At 40.6% G+C, this 18,059-nt stretch overlaps 27 non-coding genes across 27 annotated transcripts; all 27 read left to right on the plus strand.

The window, feature by feature from the left end:
• Positions 1-115: 115 nt before the first annotated feature.
• On the plus strand, positions 116-234 carry LOC150026408 (5S ribosomal RNA). The gene has a single exon (XR_016522539.1). It is a non-coding gene; the product is annotated as a 5S ribosomal RNA (ribosomal RNA).
• Positions 235-792: 558 nt separating this feature from the next.
• LOC150026409 (5S ribosomal RNA) lies at positions 793-911 on the plus strand. The gene has a single exon (XR_016522590.1). It is a non-coding gene; the product is annotated as a 5S ribosomal RNA (ribosomal RNA).
• A 558-nt stretch (positions 912-1,469) lies between these two features.
• LOC150026410 (5S ribosomal RNA) lies at positions 1,470-1,588 on the plus strand. The gene has a single exon (XR_016522540.1). It is a non-coding gene; the product is annotated as a 5S ribosomal RNA (ribosomal RNA).
• Positions 1,589-2,144: 556 nt separating this feature from the next.
• LOC150026411 (5S ribosomal RNA) lies at positions 2,145-2,263 on the plus strand. Its single transcript, XR_016522541.1, has one exon. It is a non-coding gene; the product is annotated as a 5S ribosomal RNA (ribosomal RNA).
• Positions 2,264-2,821: 558 nt separating this feature from the next.
• On the plus strand, positions 2,822-2,940 carry LOC150026412 (5S ribosomal RNA). The gene has a single exon (XR_016522542.1). It is a non-coding gene; the product is annotated as a 5S ribosomal RNA (ribosomal RNA).
• Positions 2,941-3,497: 557 nt separating this feature from the next.
• On the plus strand, positions 3,498-3,616 carry LOC150026413 (5S ribosomal RNA). Its single transcript, XR_016522543.1, has one exon. It is a non-coding gene; the product is annotated as a 5S ribosomal RNA (ribosomal RNA).
• Positions 3,617-4,174: 558 nt separating this feature from the next.
• LOC150026414 (5S ribosomal RNA) lies at positions 4,175-4,293 on the plus strand. The gene has a single exon (XR_016522544.1). It is a non-coding gene; the product is annotated as a 5S ribosomal RNA (ribosomal RNA).
• Positions 4,294-4,851: 558 nt separating this feature from the next.
• LOC150026415 (5S ribosomal RNA) lies at positions 4,852-4,970 on the plus strand. The gene has a single exon (XR_016522545.1). It is a non-coding gene; the product is annotated as a 5S ribosomal RNA (ribosomal RNA).
• Positions 4,971-5,527: 557 nt separating this feature from the next.
• Positions 5,528-5,646, plus strand: LOC150026416 (5S ribosomal RNA). Its single transcript, XR_016522583.1, has one exon. It is a non-coding gene; the product is annotated as a 5S ribosomal RNA (ribosomal RNA).
• A 557-nt stretch (positions 5,647-6,203) lies between these two features.
• LOC150026417 (5S ribosomal RNA) lies at positions 6,204-6,322 on the plus strand. Its single transcript, XR_016522748.1, has one exon. It is a non-coding gene; the product is annotated as a 5S ribosomal RNA (ribosomal RNA).
• A 558-nt stretch (positions 6,323-6,880) lies between these two features.
• Positions 6,881-6,999, plus strand: LOC150026418 (5S ribosomal RNA). Its single transcript, XR_016522016.1, has one exon. It is a non-coding gene; the product is annotated as a 5S ribosomal RNA (ribosomal RNA).
• Positions 7,000-7,557: 558 nt separating this feature from the next.
• LOC150026419 (5S ribosomal RNA) lies at positions 7,558-7,676 on the plus strand. The gene has a single exon (XR_016522584.1). It is a non-coding gene; the product is annotated as a 5S ribosomal RNA (ribosomal RNA).
• Positions 7,677-8,234: 558 nt separating this feature from the next.
• On the plus strand, positions 8,235-8,353 carry LOC150026420 (5S ribosomal RNA). Its single transcript, XR_016522546.1, has one exon. It is a non-coding gene; the product is annotated as a 5S ribosomal RNA (ribosomal RNA).
• Positions 8,354-8,911: 558 nt separating this feature from the next.
• On the plus strand, positions 8,912-9,030 carry LOC150026421 (5S ribosomal RNA). Its single transcript, XR_016522569.1, has one exon. It is a non-coding gene; the product is annotated as a 5S ribosomal RNA (ribosomal RNA).
• A 558-nt stretch (positions 9,031-9,588) lies between these two features.
• Positions 9,589-9,707, plus strand: LOC150026422 (5S ribosomal RNA). Its single transcript, XR_016522547.1, has one exon. It is a non-coding gene; the product is annotated as a 5S ribosomal RNA (ribosomal RNA).
• A 558-nt stretch (positions 9,708-10,265) lies between these two features.
• Positions 10,266-10,384, plus strand: LOC150026423 (5S ribosomal RNA). The gene has a single exon (XR_016522445.1). It is a non-coding gene; the product is annotated as a 5S ribosomal RNA (ribosomal RNA).
• A 558-nt stretch (positions 10,385-10,942) lies between these two features.
• Positions 10,943-11,061, plus strand: LOC150026424 (5S ribosomal RNA). The gene has a single exon (XR_016522548.1). It is a non-coding gene; the product is annotated as a 5S ribosomal RNA (ribosomal RNA).
• A 557-nt stretch (positions 11,062-11,618) lies between these two features.
• On the plus strand, positions 11,619-11,737 carry LOC150026425 (5S ribosomal RNA). The gene has a single exon (XR_016522770.1). It is a non-coding gene; the product is annotated as a 5S ribosomal RNA (ribosomal RNA).
• Positions 11,738-12,295: 558 nt separating this feature from the next.
• LOC150026426 (5S ribosomal RNA) lies at positions 12,296-12,414 on the plus strand. Its single transcript, XR_016522549.1, has one exon. It is a non-coding gene; the product is annotated as a 5S ribosomal RNA (ribosomal RNA).
• Positions 12,415-12,972: 558 nt separating this feature from the next.
• Positions 12,973-13,091, plus strand: LOC150026427 (5S ribosomal RNA). Its single transcript, XR_016522550.1, has one exon. It is a non-coding gene; the product is annotated as a 5S ribosomal RNA (ribosomal RNA).
• Positions 13,092-13,648: 557 nt separating this feature from the next.
• On the plus strand, positions 13,649-13,767 carry LOC150026428 (5S ribosomal RNA). Its single transcript, XR_016522771.1, has one exon. It is a non-coding gene; the product is annotated as a 5S ribosomal RNA (ribosomal RNA).
• Positions 13,768-14,325: 558 nt separating this feature from the next.
• On the plus strand, positions 14,326-14,444 carry LOC150026429 (5S ribosomal RNA). The gene has a single exon (XR_016522551.1). It is a non-coding gene; the product is annotated as a 5S ribosomal RNA (ribosomal RNA).
• A 558-nt stretch (positions 14,445-15,002) lies between these two features.
• Positions 15,003-15,121, plus strand: LOC150026430 (5S ribosomal RNA). The gene has a single exon (XR_016522552.1). It is a non-coding gene; the product is annotated as a 5S ribosomal RNA (ribosomal RNA).
• A 558-nt stretch (positions 15,122-15,679) lies between these two features.
• LOC150026431 (5S ribosomal RNA) lies at positions 15,680-15,798 on the plus strand. Its single transcript, XR_016522553.1, has one exon. It is a non-coding gene; the product is annotated as a 5S ribosomal RNA (ribosomal RNA).
• A 558-nt stretch (positions 15,799-16,356) lies between these two features.
• LOC150026432 (5S ribosomal RNA) lies at positions 16,357-16,475 on the plus strand. The gene has a single exon (XR_016522554.1). It is a non-coding gene; the product is annotated as a 5S ribosomal RNA (ribosomal RNA).
• Positions 16,476-17,033: 558 nt separating this feature from the next.
• LOC150026433 (5S ribosomal RNA) lies at positions 17,034-17,152 on the plus strand. The gene has a single exon (XR_016522556.1). It is a non-coding gene; the product is annotated as a 5S ribosomal RNA (ribosomal RNA).
• A 558-nt stretch (positions 17,153-17,710) lies between these two features.
• On the plus strand, positions 17,711-17,829 carry LOC150026434 (5S ribosomal RNA). Its single transcript, XR_016522557.1, has one exon. It is a non-coding gene; the product is annotated as a 5S ribosomal RNA (ribosomal RNA).
• Positions 17,830-18,059: the final 230 nt, after the last annotated feature.

An 18,059-nucleotide genomic window follows, 5' to 3' on the forward strand; every position in this document is an offset into this window, starting at 1 on the left:
GAAAAACGATCCTGAAATAGTGTTCTGTAGCGAGTTATCGCGTTCGGGGTCCAACCATTTTGAAACTGAAGCCCAATTGCAAATCCATATACGCATTGATCTTGCTACACTTGACAGGTGCGATCATACCAGCACTAATGCACCGGATCCCATCAGAACTCCGCAGCTAAGCGTGCTTGGGCGAGAGTAGTACTAGGATGGGTGACCTCCTGGGAAGTCCTCGTGTTGCACTTCTTTTTGTATTTATTGTTTTTCTTCCTGGCCTAAACAATCGAACCACGAGTTCAGTGAGTTATCGCGTTCGGGGCCCTTCGGGAATTGGCAACTAGATTCGTTACGTCATGTCGAACAACTTTCATTTTTTACGCGTCTCCATCCGACTTCCCGATCAAAAGTTATGGCCGTTTGAAGTTTTCCACAAAAAATTCTCAGCAACTCAAAATCTCTCGTTGTTTTCCAACCTGTGAGGACTCCTCCGCCAAATATACCCCCAATAGAGTTACCAGAAAAAAATTTGGATGAAAAATCATTTTTTTACCTATTTTTAATGAATTTTTCAATATTACTGCCATGCCAAAATCTATCAAAAGTTATGACCACGAGTTCACCTTTTTCGTGCTATTTTTTTTTTTTTTTTTTTCTTGCTGACCCTCTAAATAAAAAAATTAAAGTACCTAGAAAAACGATCCTGAAATAGTGTTCTGTAGCGAGTTATCGCGTTCGGGGTCCAACCATTTTGAAACTGAAGCCCAATTGCAAATCCATATACGCATTGATCTTGCTACACTTGACAGGTGCGATCATACCAGCACTAATGCACCGGATCCCATCAGAACTCCGCAGTGAAGCGTGCTTGGGCGAGAGTAGTACTAGGATGGGTGACCTCCTGGGAAGTCCTCGTGTTGCACTTCTTTTTGTATTTATTGTTTTTCTTCCTGGCCTAAACAATCGAACCACGAGTTCAGTGAGTTATCGCGTTCGGGGCCCTTCGGGAATTGGCAACTAGATTCGTTACGTCATGTCGAACAACTTTCATTTTTTACGCGTCTCCATCCGACTTCCCGATCAAAAGTTATGGCCGTTTGAAGTTTTCCACAAAAAATTCTCAGCAACTCAAAATCTCTCGTTGTTTTCCAACCTGTGAGGACTCCTCCGCCAAATATACCCCCAATAGAGTTACCAGAAAAAAATTTGGATGAAAAATCATTTTTTTACCTATTTTTAATGAATTTTTCAATATTACTGCCATGCCAAAATCTATCAAAAGTTATGACCACGAGTTCACCTTTTTCGTGCTATTTTTTTTTTTTTTTTTTTCTTGCTGACCCTCTAAATAAAAAAATTAAAGTACCTAGAAAAACGATCCTGAAATAGTGTTCTGTAGCGAGTTATCGCGTTCGGGGTCCAACCATTTTGAAACTGAAGCCCAATTGCAAATCCATATACGCATTGATCTTGCTACACTTGACAGGTGCGATCATACCAGCACTAATGCACCGGATCCCATCAGAACTCCGCAGCTAAGCGTGCTTGGGCGAGAGTAGTACTAGGATGGGTGACCTCCTGGGAAGTCCTCGTGTTGCACTTCTTTTTGTATTTATTGTTTTTCTTCCTGGCCTAAACAATCGAACCACGAGTTCAGTGAGTTATCGCGTTCGGGGCCCTTCGGGAATTGGCAACTAGATTCGTTACGTCATGTCGAACAACTTTCATTTTTTACGCGTCTCCATCCGACTTCCCGATCAAAAGTTATGGCCGTTTGAAGTTTTCCACAAAAAATTCTCAGCAACTCAAAATCTCTCGTTGTTTTCCAACCTGTGAGGACTCCTCCGCCAAATATACCCCCAATAGAGTTACCAGAAAAAAATTTGGATGAAAAATCATTTTTTTACCTATTTTTAATGAATTTTTCAATATTACTGCCATGCCAAAATCTATCAAAAGTTATGACCACGAGTTCACCTTTTTCGTGCTATTTTTTTTTTTTTTTTTCTTGCTGACCCTCTAAATAAAAAAATTAAAGTACCTAGAAAAACGATCCTGAAATAGTGTTCTGTAGCGAGTTATCGCGTTCGGGGTCCAACCATTTTGAAACTGAAGCCCAATTGCAAATCCATATACGCATTGATCTTGCTACACTTGACAGGTGCGATCATACCAGCACTAATGCACCGGATCCCATCAGAACTCCGCAGCTAAGCGTGCTTGGGCGAGAGTAGTACTAGGATGGGTGACCTCCTGGGAAGTCCTCGTGTTGCACTTCTTTTTGTATTTATTGTTTTTCTTCCTGGCCTAAACAATCGAACCACGAGTTCAGTGAGTTATCGCGTTCGGGGCCCTTCGGGAATTGGCAACTAGATTCGTTACGTCATGTCGAACAACTTTCATTTTTTACGCGTCTCCATCCGACTTCCCGATCAAAAGTTATGGCCGTTTGAAGTTTTCCACAAAAAATTCTCAGCAACTCAAAATCTCTCGTTGTTTTCCAACCTGTGAGGACTCCTCCGCCAAATATACCCCCAATAGAGTTACCAGAAAAAAATTTGGATGAAAAATCATTTTTTTACCTATTTTTAATGAATTTTTCAATATTACTGCCATGCCAAAATCTATCAAAAGTTATGACCACGAGTTCACCTTTTTCGTGCTATTTTTTTTTTTTTTTTTTTCTTGCTGACCCTCTAAATAAAAAAATTAAAGTACCTAGAAAAACGATCCTGAAATAGTGTTCTGTAGCGAGTTATCGCGTTCGGGGTCCAACCATTTTGAAACTGAAGCCCAATTGCAAATCCATATACGCATTGATCTTGCTACACTTGACAGGTGCGATCATACCAGCACTAATGCACCGGATCCCATCAGAACTCCGCAGCTAAGCGTGCTTGGGCGAGAGTAGTACTAGGATGGGTGACCTCCTGGGAAGTCCTCGTGTTGCACTTCTTTTTGTATTTATTGTTTTTCTTCCTGGCCTAAACAATCGAACCACGAGTTCAGTGAGTTATCGCGTTCGGGGCCCTTCGGGAATTGGCAACTAGATTCGTTACGTCATGTCGAACAACTTTCATTTTTTACGCGTCTCCATCCGACTTCCCGATCAAAAGTTATGGCCGTTTGAAGTTTTCCACAAAAAATTCTCAGCAACTCAAAATCTCTCGTTGTTTTCCAACCTGTGAGGACTCCTCCGCCAAATATACCCCCAATAGAGTTACCAGAAAAAAATTTGGATGAAAAATCATTTTTTTACCTATTTTTAATGAATTTTTCAATATTACTGCCATGCCAAAATCTATCAAAAGTTATGACCACGAGTTCACCTTTTTCGTGCTATTTTTTTTTTTTTTTTTTCTTGCTGACCCTCTAAATAAAAAAATTAAAGTACCTAGAAAAACGATCCTGAAATAGTGTTCTGTAGCGAGTTATCGCGTTCGGGGTCCAACCATTTTGAAACTGAAGCCCAATTGCAAATCCATATACGCATTGATCTTGCTACACTTGACAGGTGCGATCATACCAGCACTAATGCACCGGATCCCATCAGAACTCCGCAGCTAAGCGTGCTTGGGCGAGAGTAGTACTAGGATGGGTGACCTCCTGGGAAGTCCTCGTGTTGCACTTCTTTTTGTATTTATTGTTTTTCTTCCTGGCCTAAACAATCGAACCACGAGTTCAGTGAGTTATCGCGTTCGGGGCCCTTCGGGAATTGGCAACTAGATTCGTTACGTCATGTCGAACAACTTTCATTTTTTACGCGTCTCCATCCGACTTCCCGATCAAAAGTTATGGCCGTTTGAAGTTTTCCACAAAAAATTCTCAGCAACTCAAAATCTCTCGTTGTTTTCCAACCTGTGAGGACTCCTCCGCCAAATATACCCCCAATAGAGTTACCAGAAAAAAATTTGGATGAAAAATCATTTTTTTACCTATTTTTAATGAATTTTTCAATATTACTGCCATGCCAAAATCTATCAAAAGTTATGACCACGAGTTCACCTTTTTCGTGCTATTTTTTTTTTTTTTTTTTTCTTGCTGACCCTCTAAATAAAAAAATTAAAGTACCTAGAAAAACGATCCTGAAATAGTGTTCTGTAGCGAGTTATCGCGTTCGGGGTCCAACCATTTTGAAACTGAAGCCCAATTGCAAATCCATATACGCATTGATCTTGCTACACTTGACAGGTGCGATCATACCAGCACTAATGCACCGGATCCCATCAGAACTCCGCAGCTAAGCGTGCTTGGGCGAGAGTAGTACTAGGATGGGTGACCTCCTGGGAAGTCCTCGTGTTGCACTTCTTTTTGTATTTATTGTTTTTCTTCCTGGCCTAAACAATCGAACCACGAGTTCAGTGAGTTATCGCGTTCGGGGCCCTTCGGGAATTGGCAACTAGATTCGTTACGTCATGTCGAACAACTTTCATTTTTTACGCGTCTCCATCCGACTTCCCGATCAAAAGTTATGGCCGTTTGAAGTTTTCCACAAAAAATTCTCAGCAACTCAAAATCTCTCGTTGTTTTCCAACCTGTGAGGACTCCTCCGCCAAATATACCCCCAATAGAGTTACCAGAAAAAAATTTGGATGAAAAATCATTTTTTTACCTATTTTTAATGAATTTTTCAATATTACTGCCATGCCAAAATCTATCAAAAGTTATGACCACGAGTTCACCTTTTTCGTGCTATTTTTTTTTTTTTTTTTTTCTTGCTGACCCTCTAAATAAAAAAATTAAAGTACCTAGAAAAACGATCCTGAAATAGTGTTCTGTAGCGAGTTATCGCGTTCGGGGTCCAACCATTTTGAAACTGAAGCCCAATTGCAAATCCATATACGCATTGATCTTGCTACACTTGACAGGTGCGATCATACCAGCACTAATGCACCGGATCCCATCAGAACTCCGCAGCTAAGCGTGCTTGGGCGAGAGTAGTACTAGGATGGGTGACCTCCTGGGAAGTCCTCGTGTTGCACTTCTTTTTGTATTTATTGTTTTTCTTCCTGGCCTAAACAATCGAACCACGAGTTCAGTGAGTTATCGCGTTCGGGGCCCTTCGGGAATTGGCAACTAGATTCGTTACGTCATGTCGAACAACTTTCATTTTTTACGCGTCTCCATCCGACTTCCCGATCAAAAGTTATGGCCGTTTGAAGTTTTCCACAAAAAATTCTCAGCAACTCAAAATCTCTCGTTGTTTTCCAACCTGTGAGGACTCCTCCGCCAAATATACCCCCAATAGAGTTACCAGAAAAAAATTTGGATGAAAAATCATTTTTTTACCTATTTTTAATGAATTTTTCAATATTACTGCCATGCCAAAATCTATCAAAAGTTATGACCACGAGTTCACCTTTTTCGTGCTATTTTTTTTTTTTTTTTTTCTTGCTGACCCTCTAAATAAAAAAATTAAAGTACCTAGAAAAACGATCCTGAAATAGTGTTCTGTAGCGAGTTATCGCGTTCGGGGTCCAACCATTTTGAAACTGAAGCCCAATTGCAAATCCATATACGCATTGATCTTGCTACACTTGACAGGTGCGATCATACCAGCACTAATGCACCGGATCCCATCAGAACTCCGCAGTTAAGTGTGCTTGGGCGAGAGTAGTACTAGGATGGGTGACCTCCTGGGAAGTCCTCGTGTTGCACTTCTTTTTGTATTTATTGTTTTTCTTCCTGGCCTAAACAATCGAACCACGAGTTCAGTGAGTTATCGCGTTCGGGGCCCTTCGGGAATTGGCAACTAGATTCGTTACGTCATGTCGAACAACTTTCATTTTTTACGCGTCTCCATCCGACTTCCCGATCAAAAGTTATGGCCGTTTGAAGTTTTCCACAAAAAATTCTCAGCAACTCAAAATCTCTCGTTGTTTTCCAACCTGTGAGGACTCCTCCGCCAAATATACCCCCAATAGAGTTACCAGAAAAAAATTTGGATGAAAAATCATTTTTTTACCTATTTTTAATGAATTTTTCAATATTACTGCCATGCCAAAATCTATCAAAAGTTATGACCACGAGTTCACCTTTTTCGTGCTATTTTTTTTTTTTTTTTTTCTTGCTGACCCTCTAAATAAAAAAATTAAAGTACCTAGAAAAACGATCCTGAAATAGTGTTCTGTAGCGAGTTATCGCGTTCGGGGTCCAACCATTTTGAAACTGAAGCCCAATTGCAAATCCATATATGCATTGATCTTGCTACACTTGACAGGTGCGATCATACCAGCACTAATGCACCGGATCCCATCAGAACTCCGCAGTTAAGCGTGCTTGGACGAGAGTAGTACTAGGATGGGTGACCTCCTGGGAAGTCCTCGTGTTGCACTTCTTTTTGTATTTATTGTTTTTCTTCCTGGCCTAAACAATCGAACCACGAGTTCAGTGAGTTATCGCGTTCGGGGCCCTTCGGGAATTGGCAACTAGATTCGTTACGTCATGTCGAACAACTTTCATTTTTTACGCGTCTCCATCCGACTTCCCGATCAAAAGTTATGGCCGTTTGAAGTTTTCCACAAAAAATTCTCAGCAACTCAAAATCTCTCGTTGTTTTCCAACCTGTGAGGACTCCTCCGCCAAATATACCCCCAATAGAGTTACCAGAAAAAAATTTGGATGAAAAATCATTTTTTTACCTATTTTTAATGAATTTTTCAATATTACTGCCATGCCAAAATCTATCAAAAGTTATGACCACGAGTTCACCTTTTTCGTGCTATTTTTTTTTTTTTTTTTTTCTTGCTGACCCTCTAAATAAAAAAATTAAAGTACCTAGAAAAACGATCCTGAAATAGTGTTCTGTAGCGAGTTATCGCGTTCGGGGTCCAACCATTTTGAAACTGAAGCCCAATTGCAAATCCATATACGCATTGATCTTGCTACACTTGACAGGTGCGATCATACCAGCACTAATGCACCGGATCCCATCAGAACTCCGCAGTTAAGTGCGCTTGGGCGAGAGTAGTACTAGGATGGGTGACCTCCTGGGAAGTCCTCGTGTTGCACTTCTTTTTGTATTTATTGTTTTTCTTCCTGGCCTAAACAATCGAACCACGAGTTCAGTGAGTTATCGCGTTCGGGGCCCTTCGGGAATTGGCAACTAGATTCGTTACGTCATGTCGAACAACTTTCATTTTTTACGCGTCTCCATCCGACTTCCCGATCAAAAGTTATGGCCGTTTGAAGTTTTCCACAAAAAATTCTCAGCAACTCAAAATCTCTCGTTGTTTTCCAACCTGTGAGGACTCCTCCGCCAAATATACCCCCAATAGAGTTACCAGAAAAAAATTTGGATGAAAAATCATTTTTTTACCTATTTTTAATGAATTTTTCAATATTACTGCCATGCCAAAATCTATCAAAAGTTATGACCACGAGTTCACCTTTTTCGTGCTATTTTTTTTTTTTTTTTTTTCTTGCTGACCCTCTAAATAAAAAAATTAAAGTACCTAGAAAAACGATCCTGAAATAGTGTTCTGTAGCGAGTTATCGCGTTCGGGGTCCAACCATTTTGAAACTGAAGCCCAATTGCAAATCCATATACGCATTGATCTTGCTACACTTGACAGGTGCGATCATACCAGCACTAATGCACCGGATCCCATCAGAACTCCGCAGTTAAGTGTGCTTGGGCGAGAGTAGTACTAGGATGGGTGACCTCCTGGGAAGTCCTCGTGTTGCACTTCTTTTTGTATTTATTGTTTTTCTTCCTGGCCTAAACAATCGAACCACGAGTTCAGTGAGTTATCGCGTTCGGGGCCCTTCGGGAATTGGCAACTAGATTCGTTACGTCATGTCGAACAACTTTCATTTTTTACGCGTCTCCATCCGACTTCCCGATCAAAAGTTATGGCCGTTTGAAGTTTTCCACAAAAAATTCTCAGCAACTCAAAATCTCTCGTTGTTTTCCAACCTGTGAGGACTCCTCCGCCAAATATACCCCCAATAGAGTTACCAGAAAAAAATTTGGATGAAAAATCATTTTTTTACCTATTTTTAATGAATTTTTCAATATTACTGCCATGCCAAAATCTATCAAAAGTTATGACCACGAGTTCACCTTTTTCGTGCTATTTTTTTTTTTTTTTTTTTCTTGCTGACCCTCTAAATAAAAAAATTAAAGTACCTAGAAAAACGATCCTGAAATAGTGTTCTGTAGCGAGTTATCGCGTTCGGGGTCCAACCATTTTGAAACTGAAGCCCAATTGCAAATCCATATACGCATTGATCTTGCTACACTTGACAGGTGCGATCATACCAGCACTAATGCACCGGATCCCATCAGAACTCCGCAGCTAAGCGTGCTTGGGCGAGAGTAGTACTAGGATGGGTGACCTCCTGGGAAGTCCTCGTGTTGCACTTCTTTTTGTATTTATTGTTTTTCTTCCTGGCCTAAACAATCGAACCACGAGTTCAGTGAGTTATCGCGTTCGGGGCCCTTCGGGAATTGGCAACTAGATTCGTTACGTCATGTCGAACAACTTTCATTTTTTACGCGTCTCCATCCGACTTCCCGATCAAAAGTTATGGCCGTTTGAAGTTTTCCACAAAAAATTCTCAGCAACTCAAAATCTCTCGTTGTTTTCCAACCTGTGAGGACTCCTCCGCCAAATATACCCCCAATAGAGTTACCAGAAAAAAATTTGGATGAAAAATCATTTTTTTACCTATTTTTAATGAATTTTTCAATATTACTGCCATGCCAAAATCTATCAAAAGTTATGACCACGAGTTCACCTTTTTCGTGCTATTTTTTTTTTTTTTTTTTTCTTGCTGACCCTCTAAATAAAAAAATTAAAGTACCTAGAAAAACGATCCTGAAATAGTGTTCTGTAGCGAGTTATCGCGTTCGGGGTCCAACCATTTTGAAACTGAAGCCCAATTGCATATCCATATACGCATTGATCTTGCTACACTTGACAGGTGCGATCATACCAGCACTAATGCACCGGATCCCATCAGAACTCCGCAGCTAAGCGTGCCTGGGCGAGAGTAGTACTAGGATGGGTGACCTCCTGGGAAGTCCTCGTGTTGCACTTCTTTTTGTATTTATTGTTTTTCTTCCTGGCCTAAACAATCGAACCACGAGTTCAGTGAGTTATCGCGTTCGGGGCCCTTCGGGAATTGGCAACTAGATTCGTTACGTCATGTCGAACAACTTTCATTTTTTACGCGTCTCCATCCGACTTCCCGATCAAAAGTTATGGCCGTTTGAAGTTTTCCACAAAAAATTCTCAGCAACTCAAAATCTCTCGTTGTTTTCCAACCTGTGAGGACTCCTCCGCCAAATATACCCCCAATAGAGTTACCAGAAAAAAATTTGGATGAAAAATCATTTTTTTACCTATTTTTAATGAATTTTTCAATATTACTGCCATGCCAAAATCTATCAAAAGTTATGACCACGAGTTCACCTTTTTCGTGCTATTTTTTTTTTTTTTTTTTTCTTGCTGACCCTCTAAATAAAAAAATTAAAGTACCTAGAAAAACGATCCTGAAATAGTGTTCTGTAGCGAGTTATCGCGTTCGGGGTCCAACCATTTTGAAACTGAAGCCCAATTGCAAATCCATATACGCATTGATCTTGCTACACTTGACAGGTGCGATCATACCAGCACTAATGCACCGGATCCCATCAGAACTCCGCAGCTAAGCGTGCTTGGGCGAGAGTAGTACTAGGATGGGTGACCTCCTGGGAAGTCCTCGTGTTGCACTTCTTTTTGTATTTATTGTTTTTCTTCCTGGCCTAAACAATCGAACCACGAGTTCAGTGAGTTATCGCGTTCGGGGCCCTTCGGGAATTGGCAACTAGATTCGTTACGTCATGTCGAACAACTTTCATTTTTTACGCGTCTCCATCCGACTTCCCGATCAAAAGTTATGGCCGTTTGAAGTTTTCCACAAAAAATTCTCAGCAACTCAAAATCTCTCGTTGTTTTCCAACCTGTGAGGACTCCTCCGCCAAATATACCCCCAATAGAGTTACCAGAAAAAAATTTGGATGAAAAATCATTTTTTTACCTATTTTTAATGAATTTTTCAATATTACTGCCATGCCAAAATCTATCAAAAGTTATGACCACGAGTTCACCTTTTTCGTGCTATTTTTTTTTTTTTTTTTTTCTTGCTGACCCTCTAAATAAAAAAATTAAAGTACCTAGAAAAACGATCCTGAAATAGTGTTCTGTAGCGAGTTATCGCGTTCGGGGTCCAACCATTTTGAAACTGAAGCCCAATTGCAAATCCATATACGCATTGATCTTGCTACACTTGACAGGTGCGATCATACCAGCACTAATGCACCGGATCCCATCAGAACTCCGCAGTTAAGCGTGCTTGGGCGAGAGTAGTACTAGGATGGGTGACCTCCTGGGAAGTCCTCGTGTTGCACTTCTTTTTGTATTTATTGTTTTTCTTCCTGGCCTAAACAATCGAACCACGAGTTCAGTGAGTTATCGCGTTCGGGGCCCTTCGGGAATTGGCAACTAGATTCGTTACGTCATGTCGAACAACTTTCATTTTTTACGCGTCTCCATCCGACTTCCCGATCAAAAGTTATGGCCGTTTGAAGTTTTCCACAAAAAATTCTCAGCAACTCAAAATCTCTCGTTGTTTTCCAACCTGTGAGGACTCCTCCGCCAAATATACCCCCAATAGAGTTACCAGAAAAAAATTTGGATGAAAAATCATTTTTTTACCTATTTTTAATGAATTTTTCAATATTACTGCCATGCCAAAATCTATCAAAAGTTATGACCACGAGTTCACCTTTTTCGTGCTATTTTTTTTTTTTTTTTTTTCTTGCTGACCCTCTAAATAAAAAAATTAAAGTACCTAGAAAAACGATCCTGAAATAGTGTTCTGTAGCGAGTTATCGCGTTCGGGGTCCAACCATTTTGAAACTGAAGCCCAATTGCAAATCCATATACGCATTGATCTTGCTACACTTGACAGGTGCGATCATACCAGCACTAATGCACCGGATCCCATCAGAACTCCGCAGCTAAGCGTGCTTGGGCGAGAGTAGTACTAGGATGGGTGACCTCCTGGGAAGTCCTCGTGTTGCACTTCTTTTTGTATTTATTGTTTTTCTTCCTGGCCTAAACAATCGAACCACGAGTTCAGTGAGTTATCGCGTTCGGGGCCCTTCGGGAATTGGCAACTAGATTCGTTACGTCATGTCGAACAACTTTCATTTTTTACGCGTCTCCATCCGACTTCCCGATCAAAAGTTATGGCCGTTTGAAGTTTTCCACAAAAAATTCTCAGCAACTCAAAATCTCTCGTTGTTTTCCAACCTGTGAGGACTCCTCCGCCAAATATACCCCCAATAGAGTTACCAGAAAAAAATTTGGATGAAAAATCATTTTTTTACCTATTTTTAATGAATTTTTCAATATTACTGCCATGCCAAAATCTATCAAAAGTTATGACCACGAGTTCACCTTTTTCGTGCTATTTTTTTTTTTTTTTTTTCTTGCTGACCCTCTAAATAAAAAAATTAAAGTACCTAGAAAAACGATCCTGAAATAGTGTTCTGTAGCGAGTTATCGCGTTCGGGGTCCAACCATTTTGAAACTGAAGCCCAATTGCAAATCCATATACGCATTGATCTTGCTACACTTGACAGGTGCGATCATACCAGCACTAATGCACCGGATCCCATCAGAACTCCGCAGCAAAGCGTGCTTGGGCGAGAGTAGTACTAGGATGGGTGACCTCCTGGGAAGTCCTCGTGTTGCACTTCTTTTTGTATTTATTGTTTTTCTTCCTGGCCTAAACAATCGAACCACGAGTTCAGTGAGTTATCGCGTTCGGGGCCCTTCGGGAATTGGCAACTAGATTCGTTACGTCATGTCGAACAACTTTCATTTTTTACGCGTCTCCATCCGACTTCCCGATCAAAAGTTATGGCCGTTTGAAGTTTTCCACAAAAAATTCTCAGCAACTCAAAATCTCTCGTTGTTTTCCAACCTGTGAGGACTCCTCCGCCAAATATACCCCCAATAGACTTACCAGAAAAAAATTTGGATGAAAAATCATTTTTTTACCTATTTTTAATGAATTTTTCAATATTACTGCCATGCCAAAATCTATCAAAAGTTATGACCACGAGTTCACCTTTTTCGTGCTATTTTTTTTTTTTTTTTTTTCTTGCTGACCCTCTAAATAAAAAAATTAAAGTACCTAGAAAAACGATCCTGAAATAGTGTTCTGTAGCGAGTTATCGCGTTCGGGGTCCAACCATTTTGAAACTGAAGCCCAATTGCAAATCCATATACGCATTGATCTTGCTACACTTGACAGGTGCGATCATACCAGCACTAATGCACCGGATCCCATCAGAACTCCGCAGCTAAGCGTGCTTGGGCGAGAGTAGTACTAGGATGGGTGACCTCCTGGGAAGTCCTCGTGTTGCACTTCTTTTTGTATTTATTGTTTTTCTTCCTGGCCTAAACAATCGAACCACGAGTTCAGTGAGTTATCGCGTTCGGGGCCCTTCGGGAATTGGCAACTAGATTCGTTACGTCATGTCGAACAACTTTCATTTTTTACGCGTCTCCATCCGACTTCCCGATCAAAAGTTATGGCCGTTTGAAGTTTTCCACAAAAAATTCTCAGCAACTCAAAATCTCTCGTTGTTTTCCAACCTGTGAGGACTCCTCCGCCAAATATACCCCCAATAGAGTTACCAGAAAAAAATTTGGATGAAAAATCATTTTTTTACCTATTTTTAATGAATTTTTCAATATTACTGCCATGCCAAAATCTATCAAAAGTTATGACCACGAGTTCACCTTTTTCGTGCTATTTTTTTTTTTTTTTTTTTCTTGCTGACCCTCTAAATAAAAAAATTAAAGTACCTAGAAAAACGATCCTGAAATAGTGTTCTGTAGCGAGTTATCGCGTTCGGGGTCCAACCATTTTGAAACTGAAGCCCAATTGCAAATCCATATACGCATTGATCTTGCTACACTTGACAGGTGCGATCATACCAGCACTAATGCACCGGATCCCATCAGAACTCCGCAGCTAAGCGTGCTTGGGCGAGAGTAGTACTAGGATGGGTGACCTCCTGGGAAGTCCTCGTGTTGCACTTCTTTTTGTATTTATTGTTTTTCTTCCTGGCCTAAACAATCGAACCACGAGTTCAGTGAGTTATCGCGTTCGGGGCCCTTCGGGAATTGGCAACTAGATTCGTTACGTCATGTCGAACAACTTTCATTTTTTACGCGTCTCCATCCGACTTCCCGATCAAAAGTTATGGCCGTTTGAAGTTTTCCACAAAAAATTCTCAGCAACTCAAAATCTCTCGTTGTTTTCCAACCTGTGAGGACTCCTCCGCCAAATATACCCCCAATAGAGTTACCAGAAAAAAATTTGGATGAAAAATCATTTTTTTACCTATTTTTAATGAATTTTTCAATATTACTGCCATGCCAAAATCTATCAAAAGTTATGACCACGAGTTCACCTTTTTCGTGCTATTTTTTTTTTTTTTTTTTCTTGCTGACCCTCTAAATAAAAAAATTAAAGTACCTAGAAAAACGATCCTGAAATAGTGTTCTGTAGCGAGTTATCGCGTTCGGGGTCCAACCATTTTGAAACTGAAGCCCAATTGCAAATCCATATACGCATTGATCTTGCTACACTTGACAGGTGCGATCATACCAGCACTAATGCACCGGATCCCATCAGAACTCCGCAGCAAAGCGTGCTTGGGCGAGAGTAGTACTAGGATGGGTGACCTCCTGGGAAGTCCTCGTGTTGCACTTCTTTTTGTATTTATTGTTTTTCTTCCTGGCCTAAACAATCGAACCACGAGTTCAGTGAGTTATCGCGTTCGGGGCCCTTCGGGAATTGGCAACTAGATTCGTTACGTCATGTCGAACAACTTTCATTTTTTACGCGTCTCCATCCGACTTCCCGATCAAAAGTTATGGCCGTTTGAAGTTTTCCACAAAAAATTCTCAGCAACTCAAAATCTCTCGTTGTTTTCCAACCTGTGAGGACTCCTCCGCCAAATATACCCCCAATAGACTTACCAGAAAAAAATTTGGATGAAAAATCATTTTTTTACCTATTTTTAATGAATTTTTCAATATTACTGCCATGCCAAAATCTATCAAAAGTTATGACCACGAGTTCACCTTTTTCGTGCTATTTTTTTTTTTTTTTTTTTCTTGCTGACCCTCTAAATAAAAAAATTAAAGTACCTAGAAAAACGATCCTGAAATAGTGTTCTGTAGCGAGTTATCGCGTTCGGGGTCCAACCATTTTGAAACTGAAGCCCAATTGCAAATCCATATACGCATTGATCTTGCTACACTTGACAGGTGCGATCATACCAGCACTAATGCACCGGATCCCATCAGAACTCCGCAGCTAAGCGTGCTTGGGCGAGAGTAGTACTAGGATGGGTGACCTCCTGGGAAGTCCTCGTGTTGCACTTCTTTTTGTATTTATTGTTTTTCTTCCTGGCCTAAACAATCGAACCACGAGTTCAGTGAGTTATCGCGTTCGGGGCCCTTCGGGAATTGGCAACTAGATTCGTTACGTCATGTCGAACAACTTTCATTTTTTACGCGTCTCCATCCGACTTCCCGATCAAAAGTTATGGCCGTTTGAAGTTTTCCACAAAAAATTCTCAGCAACTCAAAATCTCTCGTTGTTTTCCAACCTGTGAGGACTCCTCCGCCAAATATACCCCCAATAGAGTTACCAGAAAAAAATTTGGATGAAAAATCATTTTTTTACCTATTTTTAATGAATTTTTCAATATTACTGCCATGCCAAAATCTATCAAAAGTTATGACCACGAGTTCACCTTTTTCGTGCTATTTTTTTTTTTTTTTTTTTCTTGCTGACCCTCTAAATAAAAAAATTAAAGTACCTAGAAAAACGATCCTGAAATAGTGTTCTGTAGCGAGTTATCGCGTTCGGGGTCCAACCATTTTGAAACTGAAGCCCAATTGCAAATCCATATACGCATTGATCTTGCTACACTTGACAGGTGCGATCATACCAGCACTAATGCACCGGATCCCATCAGAACTCCGCAGCTAAGCGTGCTTGGGCGAGAGTAGTACTAGGATGGGTGACCTCCTGGGAAGTCCTCGTGTTGCACTTCTTTTTGTATTTATTGTTTTTCTTCCTGGCCTAAACAATCGAACCACGAGTTCAGTGAGTTATCGCGTTCGGGGCCCTTCGGGAATTGGCAACTAGATTCGTTACGTCATGTCGAACAACTTTCATTTTTTACGCGTCTCCATCCGACTTCCCGATCAAAAGTTATGGCCGTTTGAAGTTTTCCACAAAAAATTCTCAGCAACTCAAAATCTCTCGTTGTTTTCCAACCTGTGAGGACTCCTCCGCCAAATATACCCCCAATAGAGTTACCAGAAAAAAATTTGGATGAAAAATCATTTTTTTACCTATTTTTAATGAATTTTTCAATATTACTGCCATGCCAAAATCTATCAAAAGTTATGACCACGAGTTCACCTTTTTCGTGCTATTTTTTTTTTTTTTTTTTTCTTGCTGACCCTCTAAATAAAAAAATTAAAGTACCTAGAAAAACGATCCTGAAATAGTGTTCTGTAGCGAGTTATCGCGTTCGGGGTCCAACCATTTTGAAACTGAAGCCCAATTGCAAATCCATATACGCATTGATCTTGCTACACTTGACAGGTGCGATCATACCAGCACTAATGCACCGGATCCCATCAGAACTCCGCAGCTAAGCGTGCTTGGGCGAGAGTAGTACTAGGATGGGTGACCTCCTGGGAAGTCCTCGTGTTGCACTTCTTTTTGTATTTATTGTTTTTCTTCCTGGCCTAAACAATCGAACCACGAGTTCAGTGAGTTATCGCGTTCGGGGCCCTTCGGGAATTGGCAACTAGATTCGTTACGTCATGTCGAACAACTTTCATTTTTTACGCGTCTCCATCCGACTTCCCGATCAAAAGTTATGGCCGTTTGAAGTTTTCCACAAAAAATTCTCAGCAACTCAAAATCTCTCGTTGTTTTCCAACCTGTGAGGACTCCTCCGCCAAATATACCCCCAATAGAGTTACCAGAAAAAAATTTGGATGAAAAATCATTTTTTTACCTATTTTTAATGAATTTTTCAATATTACTGCCATGCCAAAATCTATCAAAAGTTATGACCACGAGTTCACCTTTTTCGTGCTATTTTTTTTTTTTTTTTTTTCTTGCTGACCCTCTAAATAAAAAAATTAAAGTACCTAGAAAAACGATCCTGAAATAGTGTTCTGTAGCGAGTTATCGCGTTCGGGGTCCAACCATTTTGAAACTGAAGCCCAATTGCAAATCCATATACGCATTGATCTTGCTACACTTGACAGGTGCGATCATACCAGCACTAATGCACCGGATCCCATCAGAACTCCGCAGCTAAGCGTGCTTGGGCGAGAGTAGTACTAGGATGGGTGACCTCCTGGGAAGTCCTCGTGTTGCACTTCTTTTTGTATTTATTGTTTTTCTTCCTGGCCTAAACAATCGAACCACGAGTTCAGTGAGTTATCGCGTTCGGGGCCCTTCGGGAATTGGCAACTAGATTCGTTACGTCATGTCGAACAACTTTCATTTTTTACGCGTCTCCATCCGACTTCCCGATCAAAAGTTATGGCCGTTTGAAGTTTTCCACAAAAAATTCTCAGCAACTCAAAATCTCTCGTTGTTTTCCAACCTGTGAGGACTCCTCCGCCAAATATACCCCCAATAGAGTTACCAGAAAAAAATTTGGATGAAAAATCATTTTTTTACCTATTTTTAATGAATTTTTCAATATTACTGCCATGCCAAAATCTATCAAAAGTTATGACCACGAGTTCACCTTTTTCGTGCTATTTTTTTTTTTTTTTTTTTCTTGCTGACCCTCTAAATAAAAAAATTAAAGTACCTAGAAAAACGATCCTGAAATAGTGTTCTGTAGCGAGTTATCGCGTTCGGGGTCCAACCATTTTGAAACTGAAGCCCAATTGCAAATCCATATACGCATTGATCTTGCTACACTTGACAGGTGCGATCATACCAGCACTAATGCACCGGATCCCATCAGAACTCCGCAGCTAAGCGTGCTTGGGCGAGAGTAGTACTAGGATGGGTGACCTCCTGGGAAGTCCTCGTGTTGCACTTCTTTTTGTATTTATTGTTTTTCTTCCTGGCCTAAACAATCGAACCACGAGTTCAGTGAGTTATCGCGTTCGGGGCCCTTCGGGAATTGGCAACTAGATTCGTTACGTCATGTCGAACAACTTTCATTTTTTACGCGTCTCCATCCGACTTCCCGATCAAAAGTTATGGCCGTTTGAAGTTTTCCACAAAAAATTCTCAGCAACTCAAAATCTCTCGTTGTTTTCCAACCTGTGAGGACTCCTCCGCCAAATATACCCCCAATAGAGTTACCAGAAAAAAATTTGGATGAAAAATCATTTTTTTACCTATTTTTAATGAATTTTTCAATATTACTGCCATGCCAAAATCTATCAAAAGTTATGACCACGAGTTCACCTTTTTCGTGCTATTTTTTTTTTTTTTTTTTTCTTGCTGACCCTCTAAATAAAAAAATTAAAGTACCTAGAAAAACGATCCTGAAATAGTGTTCTGTAGCGAGTTATCGCGTTCGGGGTCCAACCATTTTGAAACTGAAGCCCAATTGCAAATCCATATACGCATTGATCTTGCTACACTTGACAGGTGCGATCATACCAGCACTAATGCACCGGATCCCATCAGAACTCCGCAGCTAAGCGTGCTTGGGCGAGAGTAGTACTAGGATGGGTGACCTCCTGGGAAGTCCTCGTGTTGCACTTCTTTTTGTATTTATTGTTTTTCTTCCTGGCCTAAACAATCGAACCACGAGTTCAGTGAGTTATCGCGTTCGGGGCCCTTCGGGAATTGGCAACTAGATTCGTTACGTCATGTCGAACAACTTTCATTTTTTACGCGTCTCCATCCGACTTCCCGATCAAAAGTTATGGCCGTTTGAAGTTTTCCACAAAAAATTCTCAGCAACTCAAAATCTCTCGTTGTTTTCCAACCTG

The sequence above is a fragment of the Phaseolus vulgaris genome, chromosome 6, assembly GCF_051622355.1.
Source record: "Phaseolus vulgaris cultivar YP4 chromosome 6, ASM5162235v1, whole genome shotgun sequence".
Lineage (NCBI taxonomy): Eukaryota > Viridiplantae > Streptophyta > Magnoliopsida > Fabales > Fabaceae > Phaseolus > Phaseolus vulgaris.